Source organism: Danio rerio, chromosome 18 (genome assembly GCF_049306965.1).
Source record: "Danio rerio strain Tuebingen ecotype United States chromosome 18, GRCz12tu, whole genome shotgun sequence".
NCBI classification, from domain to species: domain Eukaryota; kingdom Metazoa; phylum Chordata; class Actinopteri; order Cypriniformes; family Danionidae; genus Danio; species Danio rerio.
In genome coordinates, this window is record NC_133193.1 from 27,352,490 (window position 1) to 27,380,000 (window position 27,511).

Below are 27,511 nucleotides of genomic sequence, written 5' to 3' on the forward strand. Positions count from 1 at the left end.
CTGGCCCAATACCCCCATAAGTGGTCCCGTTCTCTCATCAGTTGGAATAGAATAACTTTTACATAGATTATGAGACATTTTTCTTTTTTCTTATTACTGACATGTGCAAGAACCACCAAAATTAATTACAGCAACCTAGACCACAAAGATCCTAAAAGGTATACTTTCAAATTTGAGTTTACAAAAAAAGGGGTTTATTAACACAGGCAACATATACAATTTTTTCAAACACTTTCCAGTGTTTTATAAAAATTCAAAGGCATTTGAATTTGGGTAGGCAAAATCCAGGCAGAACTCCAAAATCCCACTTGATTTTGAGAGATTAATAACATAATTTCCTCTGATACAGTTTCAGACAGGACATTTTGTGTAATCCTTTGGAAATACAACAATGCTAGATCTTAACACTTTCGAACCAAACACTTGTTGCACAACACCATTCAAAAAGTATTGTGTATAATTTCTACAGTTAAAACATTGAGTTTCAGATTGCAACACCGGCTTATTCTGAAAAACGTAATCCCGCAGAGGTTTCTGGAGACCGCGAAGTATGTAGCCGGAGGTACGTATGGCTGCATTTCATTTTTTAAGCGAAAGCTACGTAGCGATATGACGCTGTAATTTTTGGCGCTTACCGGCTGACCGCTTACCTCTGTGTGGAGGGCTTTCCCGCCACAACCAGTTTGTCCAGTTAACCAATTAGTTTGTTGTGTACGTCGGCGGACTTGAGGTGCAGAGAGGAGTTGACCACGACAACGACCGGGTTCAATCGTTAAAATTGGTTGGATTTAGGGAAGGAGGAGTGCGGGTCGGTCGATTGGCCGGTCGCCCAGTCAATCAGTCAGGCATTCAGTCGGTGAACAGCGGCCTCTAGTGGGTTTACGCGAGAACAGCGCGGGCGCGAACGGTACTCGCGAGACATTTGAGATGCGAAAAAGTGCACACATCGGCCTCTCGCGGATAAGCAAAAACAAAAACTGCAAAAATATATACCTCCTTGGATGTATTTCGCGGTCTCCAGAAACATTGTATGTTCACAGAGAAGAGGAGAAAGAGAGTCGTTCGAGAGCAAGCACACAGCAGAAAAACTTCTCCTCAGGTGCCTCTAAATGTCCATATCAAAGGAGCGATGCTTTGCTTTCATGTTTCTGCCAGGATAATTCCCTTGGCAGTCTGTAATGGATCATTTGTCTGTCCTCCCCCCTTACCAACTTCCCCATGCTGTCAGTTAAAATAATTAACAGACAGAAGCTGCGTCAGTTAATGCTTCCCTATTCATGACCAGATGATATGCAGCCTGATTTACAGCGTACAGCAATGCCTGCATTCAGCTACACACACGTTTCAGAGTAAACTGACCTTGAGGAAAGGGACAACAACAGCAACATATAATAATAAATATCCATTCATTCATTTGTTTGTTTGTCTTTTGTTCCTTAGTTAGTACTTTCGTTTGTTCATTTATTCATTAGTTCGTCTGCTCATTCATTCATTCATTCTTTTATTCATTCATTCATTCATTCATTCAATTTTTTTATTTATTCGTTTATTCATTTATTATTTACCACAAATTATTTTTAATCAATTTATCAAATAACAAATGTAATAATTATTTATTTATTTCATAAAAATAATATTCATACTACTACTACTACTACTACTAATAATAAAATGCATTAGGATGTATAAATTAGGTTGATTCTAACATAATAATAATAATATTAATAATAATAACAATAATAATAATAATAATAATAATAATAATTATTATTATTATTATTATTTATCCTGTTGGAATAATGCTTAATAATAAATGCTTAATAATAAATAATTAAATGCTTCCCTATTCATGATCAAACTACATACAACCTACTTTACTTTGTAGAGTAATAATAAATGCTTGAATTTCAGAACAACATGACCTTGAGAAAGAGATTAACACATTTAAGCATGTTTTGTTTAAAATGCAGAAAACAACTTTTTACAGCCTTGGTATTTACTTCAAGACCGTATTTAAACTTGACCTGCATCTCCCTGTACACTTTGTTTCGTCCCTGCGGTGTGGACACAGCTCAGTGACATGACTTGTCATTCAAGTCTTTCAGCAGGCCAAGAGCGAACAGAAGTCTTGTATTTGAGCCAGACCTCAAGGGGAGCTTCAAAAACAGCACTAATTAACTCCATCAAATGAAAACAAGAAGACTTGCTGCTGCTTTTCTTTTCAACTTTGTTACACTAGTGCCTGGTGTGACACAGAAGTGGGGAGACCAAAAAAAAAGAAAAAAAAGAAAGTGGTTTCAATAACCAGGACGTGCCTTGGAAAAAAACAAAGTGCAGCTGGGCAGGTTTTCTGTAGCGCTGCTGAGACTGGAAAAGGAGCATCTGTTTTGTTTCAGCACAGCTGAGAGTAATGAACCTGGGCAAGCTATGAACCATGACTAAAAAAACCTTGAGGAGTCAATATTAGTTCCTAAAATTCATAATACTGCCACACACACATACACACATGCACACATATACACACACACAAGCACAGTGCGGCAGATAAAACATGGTCTCATTGGAGAATTTGGAGACTTTTTTCAGTGCGTTGATATCATATACAGTATTTTCAATGTATACAGTTGAATTCACAACTATTATTATTATTATTATTATTAATAATAATAATATTATTATGGTTATTATTATTATCAATTCTTTTTTTTAAATATTCCCAAAAAGAGGATTTTCAAAGCAAGGATTTTTTTTTACAGGATTTCCTATAACATTTTTTTCTGGAAAAAGTATTATTTGTTTTATTTTGGCTAGAATAAAAACAGTTTTTAATGAAAAATAAATAAATAAATAAATAAATGTTTCCCAGAGATGGGTTGCGGCTGGAAGGGCATCCGCTGCGTAAAAACGTGCCTTATAATTGGCGGTCCATTCCGCTGTGGCAACCCCGGATTAATAAAGAGACTAAGCCGAAAAGAAAACGAATGAATGAATGAATGAAAAAATAAATAAATAAATAAATGAATAACACTTTTTCAAGTCAATATTATTAGCCCTCTTCAGAAATATATATTTACAAATATATGAACGCAGCAGCACGAGTGGTCTTTAATGAACCGAAAAGTGCACATGTCACTCCGCTACTCACCCGTTTGCACTGGCTGCCAGTTGCTGCTTACATCAAATTCAAGGCTCTGATGTTTGCCTACAAAGCGACCTCTGGCTTTGCTCCTTCTTATCTGCTCTCACTTCTGCAGATCTATGTGCCCTCCAGAAACTTGCGTTAAGTGAATGAACGTCGCCTCGTGGTTCCATCCCAAAGAGGGAAAAAATCACTTTCCCGAACTCTCGCATTCAATCTGCCCAGTTGGTGGAATTAACTCCCTAACTGCATCAGAACGGCAGAGTCACTCGCTGTCTTCAAGAAACGACTAAAAACTGAACTATTTAGTCTCCACTTCACTTCCTAATCTGCAATTGCCTCTCTGGATATACCACTAACTGTACTCAAAAAAAAAAAAATCACATTACTAATGCTTTCCTTCTTAGACTTTACACACCTGAAACTTGCCTAGAGCACTTATTCATTGTTGCTCTTATAGTTGTGTAAATTGCTTCCTTGTCCTCATTTGTAAGTCGCTTTGGATAAAAGTGTCTGCTAAATGACTAAATGTAAATGTAAATATGTCTACAGAACAAACCACTGGTATTTAATGACTTGCCTAACCACCCTAACATAACTAATTAATCAATTAACCTAGTTAAGCCTTTAAATTGTATCTCAAAATATCTAGTTAAATTTTATGTACTGTCATCATGGAAAAAATACAAGAAACTGGTTGTAAAGGAATAGTTATTGTTGTGTTATTATGTTTAGAAATATGTTAAAAAGAATCTTCTTTCTGTTAAACTGAAATTGGGGGAAAAAATCACCCAGGCTCATTGTGAAAATGTACCTCCTTCACGAATCCACCAGAGGCCGCTATGTAGACTTTTTGAGATCTCAAATATTTCTTGCGAGTGCCATTCGCTTCTGCTGTTCTCACGTCAATAAATGAGAGGCCACTGTTGACCTACTGACTGACTAAATGACTGACTGACTGATCGACTGACCTAACCTCCTCCTTCCCTAAACCCAAGCCAATAGCGTTTTCAAAAGCAGTGATTGACCCGCCTCCTCGGCATCATACAGTCCCATACCTTTTTTAAATGACGAAATGCAGCCATACTTAAATCTGGCTACATAAGACTCCACTCCACTTCAGACCCCTGTACAGGTATATATATTTTTACACAATTTATTCTTGTGTAACCCATATCAATAACTCCACTTTATTGTCAGACATTAAGAAACTACAGTAAAGGCCTTTCCTCAACATTGTCACAATGCCTCAAAGCCCAATGGAAAAATTTATTATTTAATGTGTTAATTTGTCTTGTGTTTTATTTATATTCAATAAAGGGATGTAGAGTTTTCAGGCTGGTCAGTGTGGATAAACAAAAAATGGATAAATGAATAAAATGAGGTGATGTGTGGCTCAGTTTTACTTGAGTACAATCCAGAGAGTATGCACATATATCTCACTAAAAAGTGAAAATTGGTTGTTTTTGTGTTATTTCAAGCAAATTCGTACTTCCGGTTTGAAACGAATTTTTGAAGCTGCATCACTGCTATGAGATCTTAGCGTGTAGACTGGACGTCTGTACCTGGGTGTCCAGTATTACGTCTCTGAGTCTGCTGCATTCATTCATGAGTAAGGCTTGGTTCAAACCAATCAGCGTGCTCCATTATGTATGCGCTGCAACTTCATTAATATGCATGCTAGCTTTCTTAGACTGTACCTGAAACAGTGTTCAGACGGCAGAGAGACAGCACACGTTGTGTTGCCAAAGGTTGTGGGAAAAGAATAAGAATTGTTTGGAGATACGGGTCGCCAGTGTTGCTTTCATAATGTGAAGGTTTTGTTTCATTTTCTCTCTATGTGAGTGCTGCTGGACTCACGCGACGTGTGGCAGAGACGCGTTTGTTTGGAACATTTTTTACTCAAGAGCTTTTCTCATCAATGGTGAGATCCGGATTTGCTGCTCGTCTCCTTTAAAAAAGACGCAGCTCAAGTATGAGCTGATTGTCCTGTCTGCAGATTCGGTAAGTGTATGCGATCAGCGCCCTTTCTTTGTTTATTTAGATGGCAAAGTTATAGTTGGTATGGTCAGCAGTACTCTTTCAGTGTTTAAAGACAGACCTTAGTCAAAATGATTTATAATTTATTCAGTTTACAGTATGTTAATATCACTACAATATTGAAAGATCCGCTGTAAATGCTGCTCTCAACACGTGAACACTGTATGCAAACTATTGCCGACCGTCGTGTTGAATTTTCGCCGCATTTTGTGACAGGATAGTCTACACACACACACGGCTTTCTTGACCTACCGAGTGCATCTGAGTTACAGAGAAATGCAGAGGCTTTTTTCTCTTATACGACGTGCGGTATCAAACACTCCACCATCATTAAACACACTGACTTTCTCCCCTGTGTGTGTGTGTTTGTTTTTCTTCGGTCAACAGCGCGTGCCCAAAAGGCAACTCCCATTTTTATTCAAACCCTGCCCATTTCCCTCCCCCGACACTCCCACCCAAACAGAGCTAGACACACCCACTTTCCTGACTTTTTCCGAACTAGTGGTGTGAAAACATCCTGCTGAAACGGGGGGTTTCATGTCCCTTTAAAGGTCAGTTATCATTCTTTTTCTAGAGTATGTTCCACTTTAACAAGCACACAGTTGAGCTTGCCAACCATTCAACATAAACTCCTTTAGGTGAATGAATAGATGCACAAGTCTCCAGAAACACATCTTCATCTTCAGACTGATGCTGTGCTGATAATTAAAAATCACATAGGCAAGTATACTTAAGAGCATAGTTGAGCATGCAAGCAAAGCAAAGTACCCTCAGTAAACTCATGCATGCAAATAAACATGATCCAGAGTGATCCAACTTTAGGAGTCAGCATAATTAAGGTGGTATTGCCAAGTCATCTCCTGCAACTATGTGTGTTTTGATTTTATCGTCTATGGGTGAAAGTTGGAAAATATGTCATTTTGGGTGTGCCTCCTGAAACAGGGTTGGGACAAACACTAATCTAGACCACCAGCCCTACCTGGAAAGATAAGCTCAAACTTTAATCAGCTAAGGCCGGGCATACACAATGCAATTTCCATGCAATTTCAGCCCACACTATGCTGATTTCTCAAAGTATAGTTGCACAAGATTGGCATACTACTCAATTAGGTACCACATTTTAATTTACTTTATTGGAAATTACAATTACTTTAATTTACTATATTAGAGAAATGTGTGTTCTATAGAGCATGAAAGTGAGTAGTATGAATGAAATTTAGACGTGCTGCATCCTCCATGTTGTCACTTCCACTTAACCTGAACGTGTCAGTTTTGATGCTTCACTCCCATTCATGAATTCTTTTGCATGGCATCATGGGGAGGAAAGGATACATTGGATGGACACTAGAGTATTTAGCCAGAAATAGTACAGTAGGTCATCCAGCTTCACTAATACTGTTTCAAATACTATGAAATCGGGCATACTCCTTTACTCACTTAATATTTTTTACATACTATAGGGAAGCAATCAACACATCACTTTTTCATTAACCAGCATATGATGTATTTATGGCACCTAATTGGAAGATGTGTGAATCTTGGGTGGAAAAGAGGAAAATAAAAACCACTCTTTTTTTTCTAATCAGATCAGTGTCTTTTAAATATAGAGAATATCAAACACTTTTAAAAGTGCTAGCACTTTTATTATTGCATCAGAACACCAATACGACCCAGGAAGTGTGTGTTTATTTTTGTCTTTGCGCAGGTGCAGTGAGAGTTCAACTCAGTCAGTTTGTAGCTCAACTGTGCGATTCCCTCACAAGGGTCGACCAAAATGTCTTAAATGTCACAAAATCATTCAGCCATCCAACTGCTGATCGGGAGAGGTTAATCGCCCCTGTTCCGCCTGTACACTGCGTGAACACAGCAAGACAGAGCTAAAATTCAGCACAACTTTAAAGAAGAGTTGCATGAGTCAGAATTCATCTGTATATGAGCCAGATAAGGCAGACCTCCCAAATGTACACTGTTTTTGTGCCTCCAGGAACAGGGCTAGATGACACTGGTCTAGACCTTCTCTTCTTATGTCATCACAACCTAACCTAAATCTTCAAAGGAGAGTCAAGTGGAGCACAAAAACACAACTGGAGGAATGAAGTCGCTATACACCGCTTACGAGCAAAAGAAAGTGAATGGAAGGTATGCAAATGGTTATGTAGATTAAAGTTTTATAAAAGTTTTTTTTTTTTTTTTTTGGAAAACATAGCATATCTGTTATTAACTGTTTTAGTGTGTCTTCTAAAAACGTATCATAAATTGCTCACGTTTGATCAGTTTGATGGCCTGGTCATCCAACACAATCTCATGGCAATTCGTAACTTTTTAATTTTGTGGGTAATTTGTACAATCTTATTCATACAATTTAGTATGATTTGCTTATCCCACAATGATGGTTGAATTTAAGGTTGGGGTTTTGTGTCACACCACCTTTTTAAAATCATAATTTTTTATACTACTGAACTCGTACAAATTAGCCACTAAACTGACAAAACGTAAAATAGTTTTGTTTCCTTGTGAGATCAGACTGGATCATCCTATTATGATCAACATCCTATATAGTTCAGCTCAAACTAGCTCCAACACACTTGTCTAGAAGGCTTTTAGTGAGACAACAGACCTTAAATAGCTTGTCCAGGGGCCTCATTTATGAAGACTTGCGTTGAATTCATACTAAAACATTGCGTACGCAAAAAGCTGTAAATGTGCATACGCAATAAAAAATTCAGATGTATAAAACACTGTGTACACTGAATCCCATGCATATTCTTTTTGTACATCCAACTTAACGTAAAAATGAGCGCACGTGCATATGCGCAAAACCCCTCCCTGCCTCCTCCCCCTAATAAATATGGTAATGACCCTACTTTGGCAAAACCAAATGAAAGAGCAATGGCAAAAGCAAGCAAAAAGAGAAACTTTAAACAGAATGTGAATTGGAGGTGCTCCTATCGGAGGTAGACCGGAAAAAAACGGTGTTATTTGCAAGTTTGTCTTTGGAATGAGCTAGTTGAGTGATTTCCATTTGTTTGATCGACAGAGACAACAAAGCTAAAGAGAGGGGACATCAGCAGCGCGAGTGGCGTAGCTCGTAAAGCACATGGCAAGATGTTTTGACACTATCATTCATGAACCCAGTTCTAATCCAGCGTCTGATGACCTCATTCTTCTTTTTCCCCAATACATATCAAATTTTGCCTACTCTTCATCACGAGGAAGACAAGTAGGAATCTGTAATAAGTGTGTGTATTATGTTAAGCGCATTTGACCATCACATATTATTTGCACATTTATTGAATGGAAATTTATCGGATTCACGTAGCCTATGCAAATTCGTCATCAGATGGCGCCTTTACAGCAATGCGCACGGAGTCAATTACTCCAATTACATTGGGAAAACCGGCGATCGCTGCAAGTTGCACTTTAATGCTTGGCTAGTCAACTGCATGGTATGGAAACCTTGTATACCTGCTAGACATGCGGATGATCCTGTCCCATACAGCTGCCATTGCATGGCAGATACTTTGTAGTGTGCAATTTAACACAATTGCCTCTAGGAGTTGCCAATGGAAATAAAACAAACACATACAAGAAATGCACGTAAGCCAGGAATGAAGTTGGCGTGGACCAACGTAAATTCTCACATGTATTTTATTGTTGGTAAATCCAAACATGAGCGTGAAACCTGGCGTATGCAAAGTTTTGTGCGTACGCAGTGTTGATACATGAGGCTGCTGGTGTGTGTTACTATGCTTGAAGCTAAACCTCACAGACCAGTGCGCATTCCGATTTGGAATCCCCTTAACTGCATTACGAAAGAAATCATATAGAATCTCATTTCATCTCTCTCTGGCAGTGTTTACGCGTGGGCTATATTTTTAAAAACATTTTATACCTATATCTGATGTCATCAACTTGTTATCGGATCAGAAATATGCATCTTAATGCCAAGAGTAAACAGGACATCCTCAACATATTATGCATTATTTGTAAACACAATTCATCCCATTGTTCATCCCATCAGTCACTTCACCACTGAAAAACATCTTAAACCACCCTAAGCTGATTTACTGTAGTTGGTCAAACATCTAGATTAAGCCTGTACTGTTAGCTGGTTTTATTTTATTTATTTTTTTGGCATTTTTGCTTTTTATTAACAGCAGGCAAAATCAAATAAAATGGGAGGGGTGTTAGGATGAGGGAAGGGGAAAGGTGGGGTGTTCAGGATTGGGAAAGGCCCAAAAGCCAGGACTCACAATGGGGTTGCCCAAAGTGTATCAATGCTATTGACCTTATTCTTCAATGTGGAAGTGTGCTCGGTTGTTGATTTAGAACTTTCGATTCAGTCGCCTATGGGTGAAATGACTAGGAATACTAAACGGCAGAAAGCAGTCAAAATATTTGCTCTACATACAAGTGTGTGCAGTACTATACAGAACAAGTAGAAGAATATAATAAGAAAACATAAGTTTGCAACATCAAGCAGCATAAGGAGCTGTTTTTAAGCTTTGTTTTATTACTCGCACATACTGTAAAGAATAAGGTGAATACTGTATGTTGAAGTGCTGCCCAAAGTGTTTTGGAATGAAAACGTTCTATAAACACTATAAAGTGCTAAACGACTGATATGTGACCCTTCATGCTCACTAGGCATGCACCTATTTAGTTGGCATCCATGCTTGCAGTTTACCACTTGTGTAATTGTTTTATGAGAGGGGTTGAGGAAACAGGTACACAATAGTGTGGATAGCCATGCCTCCATTTTCAAAACTTTGTGGTTCAGCCAGTGTTTACTAAAACAGAACACTGGCATTTCCAAATTTAAACAGGGTCTTTAGCATTGTCAAAATGCTCCATTTTTGCAGCTTTAAGATGTGTGGATGTCAGGTGTAATCATAACAACCATAATGCCGGATCTGTGAAAAATTTAACAGGGAGGGTGGATAATACATTTCCATGCACACAAACGCACGCTCTTTGTCGGCAATTTCCTTGTGGTTACTTATCCATCGATGTAAAAAACGGCATGCCCGCCAGCTCCGGTCTTCACTTATAAACCTGTTATGATCTCCCAAAGAGATGCCATACCCTCCGTTGCTCACAAACAAATGCTTACAACAGTTGTGATCTCTCAATGACACGACATCTTATCTTTATCTTACATCTTATTAAACATAATTTATTTCAATCACCAATTATCATAGTAGAACAGTTTGTCAAGCAGTTTGTAAGGCATATTGGAAACAGGAGATGAGTCCCTGGTCTAATGCGCCACATGGCTTGAGAAACCCTTTCTTAAAGACTTATTATTTGAGTAGCACACATATTCTGAATGCCTTTGGCAGAATTCAAATGAGCCATTTTAATCTAGATTAATCTAGATTAATTCTAAGATAAATCTTGATTAAATAAATTAAACCATGCCCACCTATAAAAAAGTAATGTAAAATTATAATTTTGGTAATTAAAAAAGTAAATACTTGCATACTGATCACTGGGAATACTTCCAATCATAGATATATGTATAAATGTTACATATTTATAGCTTCGGATCGCCAGTCCACCACTGCACCTTAGTCCCACATTCATTTTAAAGGAGCACTACCCTGTACTAAAATGGCATCTCTATTGACATATTTCTTCCAATAGGCAACAACAGTGTAGGCAACATCTAATGTAAATATCTACGGTCGCCAACGGATGCTGTCGCTCGCGTAGACGGAGGTCGCCAGAATCGCTCACTCTCCATTAAAATGAGCGGTCACTTGACGTTTTGTTGCTGTGAGTCGCTTGTAGTGTGAATGAGGCTTAACTCCAGGCTTAATCATAACAAAACATGCATTTTAAAATGAAAAACATCACCTTAGAGCTGTTTTTTCTTGAAGCTAGCGCCCTGCTAACTCTATCAAGCCTCTTCAGCTGCTCCAGAACGCAGCAGCACAAGTGGTCTTTAATGAACCTAAAAGAGCACATGTCACTCCGCTACTCACCCGTTTGCACTGGCTGCCAGATGCTGCTCGCATCAAATTCAAAGCACTGATGTTTGCTTATAAAGCAATTTCTGGCTGCGCCCCTTCTTATCTGCTCTCACTTCTGCAGATCTATGTACCCTCCAGAAACTTACGTTCTGTGAATGAACATCGCCTTGTGGTTCCATTCCAAAGAGGGAAGAAATCACTTTCCCGAACGCTCGCGTTCAATCTGCCCAGTTGGTGGAATGAACTCCCTAACTGCATCAGAACGGCAGAGTCACTCACTGTTTTCAAGAAACGACTAAAAACTCAACTATTTAGTCTCCACTTCACTTCCTAATCTGCAATTGCCTCTCTGGATATACCACTAACTGTACTCAAAAAAAAAAAAAAAAAAATCACATTACTAATACTTTCCTTCTTAGACTTTACAGACCTGAAACTTGCCTATAGCACTTATTCATTGTTGCTCTTATAGTTGTGTAAATTGCTTCCTTGTCCTCATTTGTAAGCCGCTTTGGATAAAAGTGTCTGCTAAATGACTAAATCTAAATGTAACTGAAATGTTTTTAGAACTTTTTGTAAAAGCAACCCAGACTGATTTAAGTAGTTTATTAACAGAGTGCTGAGGTTTATAATTAAAAGAACTGATTTATTGCTCAATGTAATGCTGACACACAAACCTGGAATTTACAACTCACACAACGTCTGTCCTTTTAGATGGCTTTGTCCTGGTTTTTAGCTTGTAAATGTATGAAAGAGCAACAATACTGCAACAAGACAAAGCCTCTGTCAAGCCTGCTCAGCTAACAACGTTACACGAAGAGCCATATGAGCTGTGGCATCAGCCAGACTAAACAGCACTCCTCCAAAGACTCCCTGACCTTGTTCATCGTTAGGGGACACACAATCCTACTGTAATGCAACTCACTGGAAGACACCCCCTTTCCAACGGCTCTATTTTAAGATCTCCAGCAACTTCTTTGCAGTTAAAATCACCTGCTGCCAAGCTAAATCCTGGCATTCGAATCTTCGTGAAGGAACGTTAAGCATCTTAGAGTCAAAATGTCTGTCGAAATCCTTCAAGTGCAACATTACGACTGTATAAAATTTAGACATTTCCTGGGGGAAAGCAGCTTCTTTTTTTGAAATCCAGGCTCACCGTCTGGTAGGAGGGAAATCAATAAAAACACTCACTGAGAAAACTGCTTTTTGGCTACCGCATGATACATGGGCTAATCACTGAGGGAATCATTCAGTCCGCAGCCCTTTCTTGTCTTGCTTGTTGGACAGAGTGACAAAATCTGAGCTTTATCTTTTTTTAAAAGAGAGAGGTCCCAGGTTGGTGTGCATCTTTTGGATCAATTTATTGATGTGATTGTGAAGCAAAGCTCAGATATTCCAGCCGCTCACAGATAAAGCATGCTAGCTGCAGGAGCCAACCACATCCTGAGTAAACATAACCTTCTCCCCGCTGGGAAATCATAAATTGACCCCAGACAAGCCCACATGGTCCCATCCCACCAATCACAGCGGGCCATTTTTCTCAGGTCTGCAGATTTCACAGATCCTCATCACAAAAGAAAATCTTTACACTATCTAATTCTGACATTGAGACTAGCCTGCTGTTTCTTTAATAAACCCCAGAGGACTTTCAAAACGCGTGTACCGTTAATCTATCTGAAATCTACCATTAACCAGGTTGAACGGGGAAATTAGGACTAGGAAAGACTGGATTAGAAGCTGCTACTATAATGCAAGAGATTTATATTCACACAGTGCAGTAATTACTCGAACTTAGCAAATCAATTATTTATGCAAAACTGACATGGAGGCTGCTGGTATTTCCCGTCTCCTGATATAACAGGGAAAAATCCTCTGGATAAATTAGTCATGACCGCATATGCGCATGGAGCAGGCCAGACACATGAAATATTAAGAAATTTCAACAGACAAAGTAAAAGATTTTACATGAAGGTTCTACTAAAATTGATATTGTTATTATATACAGTAGAAGTCAGAATTATTAGACCCCTTGAATTATTCGCCCCCTGGTAATTTTTTTCTCCCCAGTTTCTGTTTATTGTAGAGAAGATTTTTCAACACATTTCTAAACATAATAGTTTTAACAACTTATTTCTAATAACTGATTTATTTTATCTTTGCTATGATGACAGTAAATAATATTTGACTAGATATTTTTCCGGACACTTCTATACAGCTTAAAGTGACATTTAAAGGTTTAACTGGGTTAATTAGGTTATTCTGTACTCTATAAAAAATTGCTTTAAAAGGCTAACAATTTTGTCCTTAAAATGTTTTATTTTTATTTATTATTATTAAAAACTGCTTTTATTCTAGCCAAAATAAAACAAATAAGACTTTATATGTTTTATTTATTTGAAAAAAATATTATCAGACATACTGTGCAAATTTCCTTCCTCTGTTAGATATAATTTGGGAAATATTTAAAAATAATAATAATTCAAAGGGGGCTAATAATTCTGACTTTAATTGTATTTTATTCTCTTAAGGTCTGGCATGTTACTTTTATAAATAACAGCTGGCCAGAATAGCAGCTGCTCTGAGTCTGAGTTATTTTACTAAAATCTGAGTTATTTTACTAAACTTTAATTTAACTTTTTTATTTTTATTTTATTTTACTTTTTTTTAGTTCTTAACCCTTCTAAACATTTGGAGTAATGTTATCTAAAAATGAACTTACACATTTGTGAAAATATGTCACTTTTAATTATTTCATGCAAATAAACGTGTTTAAATGACAGCAATTTTATTTCAAACTTGGAAGAAATGGCATCAGTAGCTTTTAGAATAAAATTATACTTTGATTTTAGACAAACGCATAAATTCATTCATTTTCTTTTCGGCTTAATCCCTTTATTAATCTGGAATCACCACAGCGGAATGAACACCCAACTTATCAAGCATATGTTTAACGCAGCAGATTCGCTTCCAGCTGCAACTTATGACTGGGAAACATCCACACACACTCATTCACACACATACACTACGGACAATTTAGCCTACCCAATTCACCTATGGTGCATGTCTTTGGACTTGTGAGGGAAACCGGAGCACCCAGAGGAAACCCACACGAACATGGGGAGAACATGCAAACTCCACACAGAAACGCCAACTGACCCAGCCAAGGCTCAAAACAGTGACCTTCCCGATGTGAGCAAACGTGCTACCCACTGCATCACTGTGCAGCCCAAACGCAGAAATATAACTTGTAAATCCAGAGAAACAGCACATTTTTAAAGAGGTCTTTTATTTTATTTCAGCAACAATATGTGTGTAAATTTTAAATAAAATGACCAAATAAGCAATACATGTATATAAACTAATCCTTATATAGTTATATACAATGACAAATGCCATTAGATACTTCATACAACTGCAGGATAACATCAAAAAGAGATGACATTTATGTAATAAATAAATCATAAATTCTGTTTCAGCAAATTTTGAAAAAAGCACACACACATACACACCAGAGCTGCAAGAGGGGCTTACCCTGTCCGTAGTATGGAGCATTGTCCACGCACACACCCAGTCCCTCATGCATAAATATGCAAGAAAATCAATCTGCACGTCACATTCATGCTAGACAGCAACATATTTCCCACATGAGCTCAGCATAATTAATAAGTCTTAGTGGACAAACTAATAGGACCCTGCACAAACAAATCTCTCTCGCAAGTTCACCTTTTCCCTCAAACCTCCACAATAATACAAGACATCCTTATTTCCAAGTCACAATAAAAATGCATGATTCCTTTTTTTTTTTTTTAAACCTGCAGTCCAGGTGAAATGCTGACCCAGCACAGGAATCCATCCTCTACTAACCACGGTAACCAACACCTTACTAGAGGAATCAGCACATGCATTAGAGAGAGGCGAGAGATCTGACAGCGGTAAACCCAATTCAATCTGTTCAATCCACAATACTGCGGTGACAGCAGCCTTTCAGAACACAGACCTTTTCATTCAGCAGTCCACCAAAAACCTTGCACCCAAAAGCCTTGCCTCGCTTGCTTTCTTCTAAAAGCTGCAACACATGCCATTTGTCAGCTTGGAGAGAAATTACCTCGTCCGACGAGACAGAGAGGGTCTTTTCCGCGAGCCGGCGAGCCCCAGCCGTCACAGGGAGAAGAGGAACAGTAGCTCTGCAGGGATCCCCAGAGATGCCCAGGGCTGCAGCTCACAAACGCCAGCCACCAACCAACACCAGCAGAAGCAGCGGCGGTGGAAGAGGATGGGAGGGAGACTGCGAGATAGAGAGAGAAAGAGAGAGAGAAAGGGGGAATGAAGCGCAGCAGAGGGGGGCTGCTCATTCTGAGGCGGCCAGGCACATTACATCATTGCTTTCCACTCCTGAGGAGGCAGAGCTGGGGAGAGGGAGAGCAGGCACTCCCCTTTACACCTTCTGCCTGATAACGCAACACACAGCCTGCAGAGGAAAAGCACACCGCCACCGTCTCACACTGCTGCAGTTATGACACGGATTAGCGTTTGGTTGAGATGGATGATTTAAAAAAATAAATAAATAAATTAAGGTTTATGCACAATGGTTTTACATGTGTATGTGCACACATTCTATTTGATGGCAATCATAAAGGGTGGGAGGGAGACGAAATGTGTTTGTGCTAATGTAGTTATATTGAGATGTGTTTCAGTTTTTAATCTAAAGATAGATAGATAGATAGATAGATAGATAGATAGATAGATAGATAGATAGATAGATAGATAGATAGATAGATAGATAGATAGATAGATAGATAGATAGATAGATAGATAGATAGATAGATAGATAGATAGATAGATAGATAGATAGATGATAGATAATTTTTATAATTTATTGTGATTTTATTACATTAAATTACTGTGAAATGAAAGCCATATTGTGTAACTTCACAGTAAGTAGTAAAGTCCATTACTTCGATTTGATGGTTTTATCGTGTAGAATACTATATTTTACTGTGAAGCTAGTCATTCTGACATTTACCCTGACTGTGAAATCATTTTGGGTGTTTAACAGTGTTTGGTTTTATAAATCAATTACGTTTGTTCCAGTTTATTAGGTTTTTTTGCTAAGCACAAAGTTATGTTCATTAAAAATCATTTCATATTTCCATGTTAACCTTAAAAAATTTAATAAAGGTGCGGTGCACACAAAAATGAAAATTTGCTATGACATTCATTTCATTTCAAAACAGGAAGTTATTTTTGAGGATGTAAGCAAATTTATTTCTGACGCTGCAATAACATTCTGTTATTTCTAAATATAAGAAAAGTGCCAATACTAGCATAAACGTTTTTGTATTAATGATTATGTTCATATTTAAGACTGTACCAAATAATTTGTCACATTGTGTTTACATTTGAAGCTTCTGTTGAAGTTTTATAATTAAGTTTTAAATGCCTGATTAAGAATTAAAATAAGATTTTTGTTTTGTAATACAGCTAATTTTGCATTAGTTAATAGACTGCCACCAAATGTGCATAATGCACTGTCTTACAAGCTGGAGAGGAGTTTTTCATTGCAGTGAAAATGCTGTTTTTGAAGGTTTGAAAGCCATGTCTGAAGTAAAGTTATGTTTTTGCTGTATAAGAAAGTTATGTTTTAGGGAGCAAAAAGTTGCTAGGTTGCTAGGTAACAGATGAATGCATATTCAAAGGCACAGGAAAAAGTAGCTAATGCTGAAATGTGCACGGTCAGTTTGACCGTAATGACCATTCAACGTAGAAATTCTCAGAACTCTTTTGCGGTTTGTCTTTTATTATTAAAAAAAAAAAAGTCAAGGCATGGGATATGAATAATTTTGCACTTGACTGTAAGTAAGAAATAAATATCCGCAGATAAAGGAAAAATCAAGTTTATTTTCACATGTTTTATTTGAACAGTTATTAAATTAGAGAATTTTAAAATGGTCAAAATGACTGCTTCTGTAGTTCTAGTGTTAATTACTAATTAATAATTTCTTTATTATTTTGATTTGTGTTGCCTTTTATGTCAAATACCTCACTGTAGTTACTTCAGTCAGTCAGAATACTATAAATTGTTACCATTAACAATACATAGTTTTCAAAAGTAATTATGTTTTGTTGCTGTTTTTTAATGATTCTTTGTTGATGATTATTGCTCTTTATATTTTAATAAAAGTCATTGAATTAAGTATAGAAAACAAATACATGTCAAACACTTTTCTGCTCTCCCTTATGAAAAATTAGAAATATGTCTTTATCCAAAAAAGAAAGAAAGAAAAGAAAGAAACATATTTAATTATTTTTTATCATTCCTGTGTCAGTCATGAATGTCTGAATTTTTCGTTAAAATAAAAATAAAACGAGTAAAAAAAAAAACTTGAAACTGAAACTGTGTTGTGAACATGCAAAGCTAAACTAAAATTAGAGCAAAAATGTATTTTTTGTCTTTGTAAATGTATTTACAGTAATATAAGCGTATGCCTTTTAGCAGTAAATACTTCCTTCATGCTGTCAGATGTTTGACCCGAATGGCTCCTCAGAGTCTGTAAACCTGCTGCCATTGGCCAGATCAAGCTGGTTCTCCTCCAGTCAGTCCTTGCTGTTGCTCCCACGACAAAAACAACGGCTGGAAATAAAAGCAGGGCAGTGACAAAATTAATACGACCCGAGCAGTGACTTAAAAGTATTAATTGAACACATTTTTGCACAAGAATGGGTTTTATTTCCGTATTAGTGATCTTGATCGCGAACAAATCATTCTTTTTAACCGGATCTTCTAAATGAACCGGTTGAACTAGTTCACTAAATCGAACTGAATCATTTGAAACGATTCCAGTAAGCATTAATCCACAAACTACTTACTTTAACATGCCTGATACGCCTTCTCACTCAAAATAAAGTTATTCAGATATTAGAACAGTACACGCAGTTTTGATTTGAGAACCTGTGAATTGATAATACTGCAAACATGCGTAATTCAGCAGGTGAACCGAACAGATGGTTGTGACTGAACAGCTGCAGCACAGGTAAACCGAGGGCTCAAACGATGATCTGGCGAAATGTAAGTTTATTTCTTAACAGAAAATCATGATAAAATTTAAATAAGCTTGAGTTGAGCTGTCACACTTAATTGTAAGAAACCTTTAGATCAGGGTGATGTTTTAACTGAGTGAAATTATGATTACTGACTACATATTTTTGGTATGTTGAGTCCTACCCCTAGAAGCACCCTTGCACACATATTTTAGCCTACTTAGGCCTGCTATCTTGTGGGCTGTTGTATTTTAATTTGAGGATGGGTAGATAGTGATAGATGTGTCAAAAAATGTATCTTTGGCTTGGAGTTTTGTTTTTTTTTCATGATTTTGATTCTTGCACATATCTTTATTTAGAACAAAGTAACCCTAAAACTAATAAAAACTAAAATTAAGCAATTTCTACAAATAGAAACTAATAAAAACTAGTAGATCTACCTCTAAAAACTTTTTAAAACAAACTGAATTTGAAAACATAAAGTCAAAACTAAATAAAAACTAAAACTATTGAAAAATCCAAAACTGTGATGACTTATCGTTGTGTCTTTAACTGCTGCACATTTTATGTCTGTCAAGTGCCTTGAGATGCTACTTTTAAACGTGATATATAAAAATAAAGTTTATTATAAATATTATTAATATTATTAAATGTTATCAAATTTGATTAAAATGTAAAATACTACAAATAATTCAGCCATCATAAAATAAATTTCTTTTAAATTAAATATATTATTAATAAAATCTATGAGCTTAAGAACTAACTAATTAATTAATTAACAACAAAACAAGTACTAGCATAGCAACGTGCGCAAAACTCAGTAAAAACACCTTTGGCAGTGATTAAGCAAGCAGGAACCAGCTGTTAAACCCTAGTTTCAAGTTGGTGAGTTGTTGGTGATCCAGCTCTCCTTAAAAGTCTGCTTCCCTATAAAATGGAGTAGCTCATTTTTTGTTTTTTGTTTTGCCAAAGGGGCTCCACAGACACAGATCATGGCCAGTGTGGGTTATGTGTGGTCACAGAGTTGGCTGATGGTCTTGAGAGACAGCAAACACTGCCTTTACATCCACACCCACTACCACAGGCCAACACCCACTGCACATGATGCTTTACTGGCACATCAACCCTTTCCCAAGGACAAACTATCTGACCAAAATTTCAGATGGTAAAAATAATTATGTTTTTCTTTTTGACATTAGATTATTTTGCTTGCTTTAAATGACACCTATTTTACCCCTTTTTCAAAATTCAAGATAAGTATTTTGTGTCTTCAGAATGTGTCTAAAAAAGATTCAGCTCAAAACACCCATTAGATTGTTTATTATACCTTTCAGAATATTGGGATTTTTTACTCTGAACACAATGTAGCTGTTTTTGTTACCTGTGCTTTTAATTCTGGTTCTCCCCACCCAACGTTCCCACATGTCTATCAGAGAGGGCCTCAATCTCCAATTAGGCTACGTCAGATAAACAGCACAGTGACAAAGATGAAGGAAGCAGATCTCACATAACTGTGAGAAATACTACATGCAGTGAGAACTTTCCCAATGATTATTTGATGTATTTGTAGTGGAGTTGCAACAATGAGTCACACACAATGTTGTTACAAAGTTCATGCACAGACACACACACAGCGGACACACACATACTGTATAGCACGTACATATATATATATATAATTTCTAAAACAAGACATTATTTTTTGCTTGTCTAGAAAATGCTTCCTGATTACTTGAAGATATTTGGACTAAAAATAGGACAAAAAATGTATAGACATGTTGTCAACATTTAAATTGGGTTTTAAAAAAAAGATCAAACTAGGTGTTGTTTAATAATTTTACAACAACTTTGATAAAAGGTTTTGATCCACTTCAAATGTTGACTACCTGTATATCTGAAGTAGATATATTTATTTCAGTATATTTATTTAAATTTTGTACATTTTAAACAATTATTTCAAAATATTGATAGGTAGTGTGCAAATATTAACAAACAGATTGTTTTCTGTATCTCTTAATTAATCTGCACTCAATTTATTTGTTAAACTCCCTACGTTCATAATGTTTCAGAGTCAGGTCCTTACACACTGAGAAAAGTTTTTTTATAAATAGCCTGACATTGCACTTTTTGTCAGGCATAAAAAAACACACAAAAAGCACCATTTTCTTTCCCAGTTGGAGAAGCCTGGCTGCGATTGGTGTTGCGAAGCACCCAGCAGACCCCAGCTATTATCTCCAAGATTGCAGCCAAATACTGACAGACAGATTTCAGAGTCGTCTCAGTGAAAGCAAAACCACTTTACATCAAAGTGAAACACATTTGACGAAAAGGACAAGGGCAGAAAAACAGCCAGACGCTGCCATTATTCCATTCAAAGGTTCATCTTCAAGCAGGCCTTCCCAATGTTTTGTGTTCCCCTCAGTTTTGCGGTTAGAGACATGAAAAAAAAAATTAAGAAGAAAAGCTGCTTTCTGAGTTTGAGGGGCAGCCAGTGAAAACACAGCTCTTTTTGTTCTGCAGAAAATCTAACTAAAGTGATCATGATTTATTTGTGCTAATTCCACACTCTTCCAAATTTTTTTTAAAAGACCAATGATTCATAGCAAGCAAAATCTCCCTAACAAATAGAGAAGGCCTGTTTCTGATGAATGGCCTCTGCTGTTTTCACTTGCACTTGATTTCATAGAAGCCATTTTTCTCGGTAGTGGCAGCTGTTGGTCAATCGATGGAGGGTTTGAAGAAGAAATCATGGCCTTTTGCTGCAGTGCACTCTCCACTGGGTAAGCAGCAGATGTTATTGCTCAAGATTTGGGAGATACAGGACGATATTGACGAGGTTTAGTGTCCTCTGAGGAATGTAGTGTTGTGCATTCTTAACTCTGTCCTATCAGTTCACAATATGATGCAAAACAGTCACATTCTCTGCTTCCTGCCAATATTTCATGACTCTTGTCCTATCGCTGGGTGCTTTTGACAACAGTAATGAAAATTGAGGCACAGAAAAAATGCACCTGTAGCAAAATGTTTGCAAAAATGATAATGCATTGCTTCACAGCAGTTTTAAAGTAAAATATCCAGCTTGGTCTTAAAATGTAACTATTTGATGTATTGTCAGTAAAGTTGCTATCTGTACAAATTTTGTTTGTATGAAAATGCACAATGTTAAAATTGAGGTGTATCCCCAAACCCCACCCAAACTCTAACCCTCATTGACTTAGGAGTAAATCATACAAACATGTATGAATGATATTGTACAAATAATACAAAATATTACCTTAGAGAAAAAGTTATGAAATGCCATGAGTTTGCAAAGAAATGTTAAATAAGAGGCAATAAACAGTTTTCAGTTGTCTCAGAATTGAATGAAATGCCAAAGATCCTTTATCACATTAAAAAAAACATACTATGTGCCGTTTAATCTAGTTTGTCAATTTCTTTAAGCTTTTGTTGAATTGTGTTTAATTATAACCCATTGCAATGCTGTACCAGGTGAGCTACAGAGCAAGTTTACTGTACAAGAATGAACTTGGGGGACTGCATCCATACATCTCTGCAATCACTCAAATAACTTATTAATAAAGTCATCTGGAATGGCAAAGAAAGCATTCTTGCAGGATGCCCAGAGTTCATCAATATTCTTTGGATTCATCTTCAATGCCTCCTACTTCATCTTACCCCTGACATGCTGAATAATGTTTATGTCTGGTGACTGGGCTGGCCAGTCCTGGAGCACCTTGACCTTCTTTGGTTTCAGGAGCTTTGATGTGGAGGCTGAAGTATGAGAAGGAGTGCTATCCTGCTGAAGAATTTGCCCTTTCCTGTGGTTTTTAATGTAATGAGCACCACAAATGTCTTAATACCTCAGGCTGTTGATGTTGCCAATTACTCTGCAGCTCTCTCGCACGCCCCCCATACTGAATGGAACCCCAAATCATGATTTTTCTTTCACAAAACCTGATTGATTTCTGAGAGAATCTTGGATCCATGCGGGTTCCAATTGGTTTTCTGCAGTATTTGTGTTGATTGGGATGCAATTTAACAGATTATTCATCTAAAAAATCTACTTTTTGCCACTTTTAAAAATGATCAACTAGAAGTCAAGTTATAATTTGTTGCTCTTACAACTGAAATAGATGACAAGACTTGTCAGGTAGTGTATTAGTTTTCAAATGAGGCACCACATTAAAACTTTTCAAATTATATTATTCAAGTATTGTCTATGAACTGTACAGTAAGGCGATTTGTAGGCATCTAGTGTTAAATTCTTCTAAAAATGCTGTGAATTTATTTATATAAGGTATATTTGATTGCTTGATTGATTGATTGATTGTATTGATTGATTGATTGTATTGATTGATTGATTGATTGATTGATTGATTGATTGATTGATTGATTGATTGATTGATTGATTGGTAACAGGTCTGGGTAGGTGAAAGGTTTGATTTGCTTCTATAAGCATAATTCTGCTCTGCTCTGAAAATTTTGTCTATGTTACCTTACCTAAAAAGCTAAAACCAGTCATTTTAATCTCAACTCAAATGTTTTTAAGCATCAAAAGTTCATAATGTACTCTATGAAAAATACATAATCCTTAGATTTGCTAAAAATTATAGTTAACACTATAATTGTATCTATTTTAATTAAATATATAAAACTCTAATTTTATAATAGTTTAATGAAAAGTTAAATTTGTAAGAATAGATATTCAAGCACAAAGAAGCATTGAATGTCAACCTATACCAATAAATATTTATGATTGTAATTTTTTGTTGTATCTAGAAATTTTGTTTCTGCCAGCTGACAGTTATTACCCTTATAACTTGCTGATTTGCCCTTCACCACATCAAAACTCTAAAAAACGTCATTGTTCAAATACGCCCAAACAGACCAGAATAATAATGGATCTTTGTTTTTCATATTGAACTTAATATGTGTGACGAAGATTGGACAAAATATAGTCGAAGGTCTTCTGTGAGCCTCTTAGTGTCTCTGAGAGCCAATGAATGACATTCCAAATATGCCGTGTTGTAGGATGACTGGAATGCAGAAAGCGGATCAGACTGTACTGTTTTTCTATCGTGTACAAAAACTCCTCTCACAGGCCTGTGCCTCAGGCAAAGACAGAAGCTCCAGGAAAACAAACAAAAAAGCTGACCTCTAGCTGTGAAGTTGTGTCCTAAAATCCAACCATGGCCATAAAAGTTTTTGGCAACAAGAATCGGTCCATGAATGTTAAATAAGATCTTTCACTGTATAAGTAAAGAATTTTGATGACAAGCTTTTGAATTATTAGAAAATGAAGCATGATGTAAAGCGGACTGGCCGTTACACCTTGGGTGTGCATTAATTTTTATTATACAACAGGGCTGTTGAATGTTTGATTGCTAAATGCTAATTTGGCTGGTGTACATTTTTAGGAATCATTCACACACAACTTAAGATAATTGAGATTAATGTCCATGTAAAATCAAAATTTAAAATTTTTATTTATTTATTTTATGCCAGAGCACATTGTTATTCTTTAGTTGAATATTTAAGTTAAATTAGTGCAGTAGAGCTATTGACATTGTAACATCTAATTATTTACATGGTGTGGTGATTAATTAATCAAATGAAAATGATTCACAACTGCCAACAAATCATCTTTCCTATACACTCATTCAACTGGTCTACAGTAGGATTTTCAATAAACTGTTTCAGATCAAAGGTTGCCATCCTGAATTATTTCTCATACCATCCGCTAAATAGATTCCTCTTCAAATACAAAATAGCTGCAATTTCACAACTGACAAACTACGGGATTACATAAATCCCGGACGAGCCCCCATTAATGTTACATCCCTTTCGTCACTTTGTAATGGTCAACTGGGAACGAAAAAGAAAACATTAAGCCAGTTGTAATTATTGCTGCCATTTACAATAGATGGGGAACAACATGACACAAAAGTGCTAATTAAGTGAACGTGTTTATTATAAACAAGCTGTGTATATTTAAATGTGTATGGAAAAATAAAGTTTCACACAAGAACTATTAAAAATAAGACCATGATATCACAAAAAAAAAAAAAAACAAGTTTAACAGACATAAGGAGGACAAAGGAAAGGGTCTGTACTAAACAAAAGAAAAAATAAATAAAACAATAATCAACTAACCCATTATACTCTTCCCCTAGAACTACAAAATAAAATGAAAAGTAAACCTTCAACGTCCAAGACGTCGTATACCTACTCTCTCCTTCCAAAGTAAAACTTACAAGTGTGCCACAAATCCGTTACCTAGTGTGAATAACTAAAAGAATGCTGTGTGCCATGTAGATCGTGTGTTAGTGGTTACCTCTCCTCCGTCCAGAATAATACACAGATACGATGTTCGCACTCCAGATCTCAAAAGAGTTTGAAACAAAAACATGTTTCAGTATAACATGGCAAACAAACCACACCAACAAAAGTTAATCAAACAATGATGAAAAGCAAAAGGGAAAGAAACACAGCTCAAGTTTACAAGAAATGTCGGCTATCCCAAACTGATGCAGCGTTTTCCTTAAATATTGTCCCACCATCCTGCAGCGCAACGACTGGGGCTCTTCTCAATTGCGTCATTGCATGTCAGTCCGTGTCCTGAATAATTGACAGCCAACCCGCATTTCCTATAAACGCAAAAACGAAACCAGCAAAAGCGAAACAACAATGCCCAAACTGTATAATATCATAGACGTAACTTAATTGCACATACATCCAGACATTACAAGATGCATTTTATTTTTTACCCGCTATCTTAGTTTCTCTTTCTGTGATCATCTTATAAATACTTCCCTCCCAGAAGCATGTGACATCATGCTCCTCAGCCAGGACATACGCTAGGGCTTCCCCTACCATAATAAACCTAGAACATGGATTGAGGTAAAAACTCGTCAATGACAGGGAAGCTTTTTTATTAATATCTTGCAGTGGGGGTAAGGTGACTGCCGAGCTTGCTAAATCATGCTTTGACTTCAGGTCGTAGACCATTTCAAACTTGAACTGCTGTGATAGGCAAGTTCCCTCTCACGAACAACACAACAGACTTTGGTTTTTATCAATGACATCACTAGCATCTCTTCCCATCAGCAAGCCATTCATCCAGTTATTCGTCCTTTTCAGCTTGCATCTTGTTCGTTTCATTAATAACTTGCTGCTGTTCTACAAGTGTTAAAGGTCTGTTGGGGGCGGGGTGCATTAATTGCGTAAAAAAGTTAAAGTGTTATTTGTTTTCTGTGATTAATTATTCTAATCAAATCATTAAAGTCCCAGCCCTAAGTTAAATCCATTGTAAATTAATGTAATGAAAAATGTTTGATGGCTTCATCCACAATATTCCTAACTATGACCTATTTATCATTAGTTTGCTATAAGGAAATGATGCACAACAATAAAGCCCTGCACTCTACTCAAAGTATGTCAACATGCTGAAATAAACGTCTTAGCAACTTCTGGTTCACAGAAAATGTAGTGCCTCCTCTTCCATGTTGTGTCAAATAAAATTGTTTTCATGACAACTTGCTACTGTAAACAGAAGCTCACAATGTTTCCCCTTCATAAACTCATCTGAATCGGTCTACTGTTGGGGTGCCCAAACTCAGTCCTGGAGGGCCAGTTTCCTGCAAAGTTTGGTTCCAACCCCAATCAGACACCCTGGGCTATCTAATCAAGCTCTTACTAGACTTTCTATATACATTAGAGCAGGTGAGTTGAGGCAAGCTGGAGCTAAAATTTGCAGAGCACTGGCCCTCCAGGACCGAATTTGGCCATCCCTGGTCTACTGTTTTGAATCTGGCATTGATTAGCAGTGCTGCATGTATAGGTGGAGTTATTGTTATTTGACATCTTAAAAACATTTGTAAAATGTGCTGCTCGTGTTGCAAAAGACAGAAGTGTAATGGTCAACACTTTCTTTTAACATTTTTATATAAAAAGCAATGAAAAAGCAGTGCACTGAAATGAAAAAAAGCTGTTCTGTGTTAATGGCCCATAATACAGAACATAATGCAATGATTTTTTGGGAACCACTAAGCTAAAATAGTTTTAGACAGGTCTTGACTGCAACAGTGAACAGTCAAAATTCAAAAACAAAACAAAAAGTACCTACACCCACATCTGAACTTGCATACCAGTCCAGTAGCTACTACATATTTGAATTTAATTCACAGTTGTTAGAAAACTATGGTGTTCTTGTTTTAATGGAATTCAAATGTACTATATTTGCTATTCAATGAAATTACTCTTTGTCAATACAATCACTTTACGACAATACAATCGGTTCACATTTTGTAGTATGAATGGAAATATAATATTCCTGCCATTTAATACATTCAATGATTCACTCTCATGGTTAAATTCTCTCACCCAAAGACACTGTTATTTATTTATTATCTACATATTATATTTTTTGCTTATCTTATCCAAAAAAAAAATTTGTTTTGTTTTAATTCGATTATTTCATTCAGTGAAGTGAAATGAACCTATAATCCAGTTAAGACACGCCTGAAACTTCTTTAGCTGTGTGGTTCCCTAAAAATGATTGCACACAATGTTCATCAGCCAATCTGTATCACATTCAACAGCCCCAAAATATAAAAATAAATATATGGAAATGTTGATTTCTGTCAGGTTCTGGTTAATTCAGTTTAGCTGAAATATATTTACATAATCCTTTTAACAATGGATATTGTTCTTAAAGTAGTGTCAATGTCTGAGCAAGAACAAGATGACCATGGCAGGGGAAAATCCCTTAGTCTATGAAAGAAACCTCGGGAAGAACCCAAGCTCAATTGGGAAACCCATCCTCTTCTCATTGACCTGCATGAGTAAGATCTTGTGTTTTGTGTGGCTAGAGTGGTTACACAAAAAAACTCTGGCATGAAATTGGAGGAAGATACCAAAACTGATTCAGTTTAGGACACTGACAGAAAATAATGAAGTTAAAAAAATGGAAAAACTATGATCCTAAAATATAAAAAATGAAATTCTGAAATATTTAATGTTGTGGGGATTAAAAAAAAAAGAAAAAAGAAATTAATACCTGTAATACCTGCATCTTTAAGAAAAAAAGTCATTCATTATTAATTTTCATTATTTGTTGTTTATCAAACATTCATAATTTTAATGTGTAGATTTGGTCTAATTAATAATAATAATAATAATAATAATAATAAAATCATTATTATTAGTAGTAGTATTATCATTATTATTATCTTAATCATTGTAGAATAAAATATAATCAACAGTCCTAATAACCCTTCGGGCCCTTATCATTTACCTCGTGCAAGATGTGCGTGGCCGA

At 36.4% G+C, this 27,511-nt stretch overlaps 1 protein-coding gene and 1 long non-coding RNA gene across 2 annotated transcripts in view; one reads left to right on the forward strand and one right to left on the reverse strand.

Annotated features, from left to right (window-relative positions):
• Positions 1–15,398, reverse strand: part of sema4ba (sema domain, immunoglobulin domain (Ig), transmembrane domain (TM) and short cytoplasmic domain, (semaphorin) 4Ba) — a 160,787-nt gene extending 145,389 nt beyond the window's left edge. The window contains exon 1 of the mRNA XM_073929541.1: positions 15,260–15,398. The gene's annotated coding sequence lies outside the window, so the exon portion shown is untranslated. The remainder of the gene's footprint in view (positions 1–15,259) is intronic.
• A 2,403-nt stretch (positions 15,399–17,801) lies between these two features.
• On the forward strand, positions 17,802–24,305 carry LOC141378840 (uncharacterized). The gene is made up of 5 exons (XR_012394336.1): positions 17,802–17,994; positions 18,141–18,220; positions 19,628–19,724; positions 20,898–20,972; positions 21,682–24,305. It is a non-coding gene; the product is annotated as an uncharacterized lncRNA (long non-coding RNA).
• Positions 24,306–27,511: the final 3,206 nt, after the last annotated feature.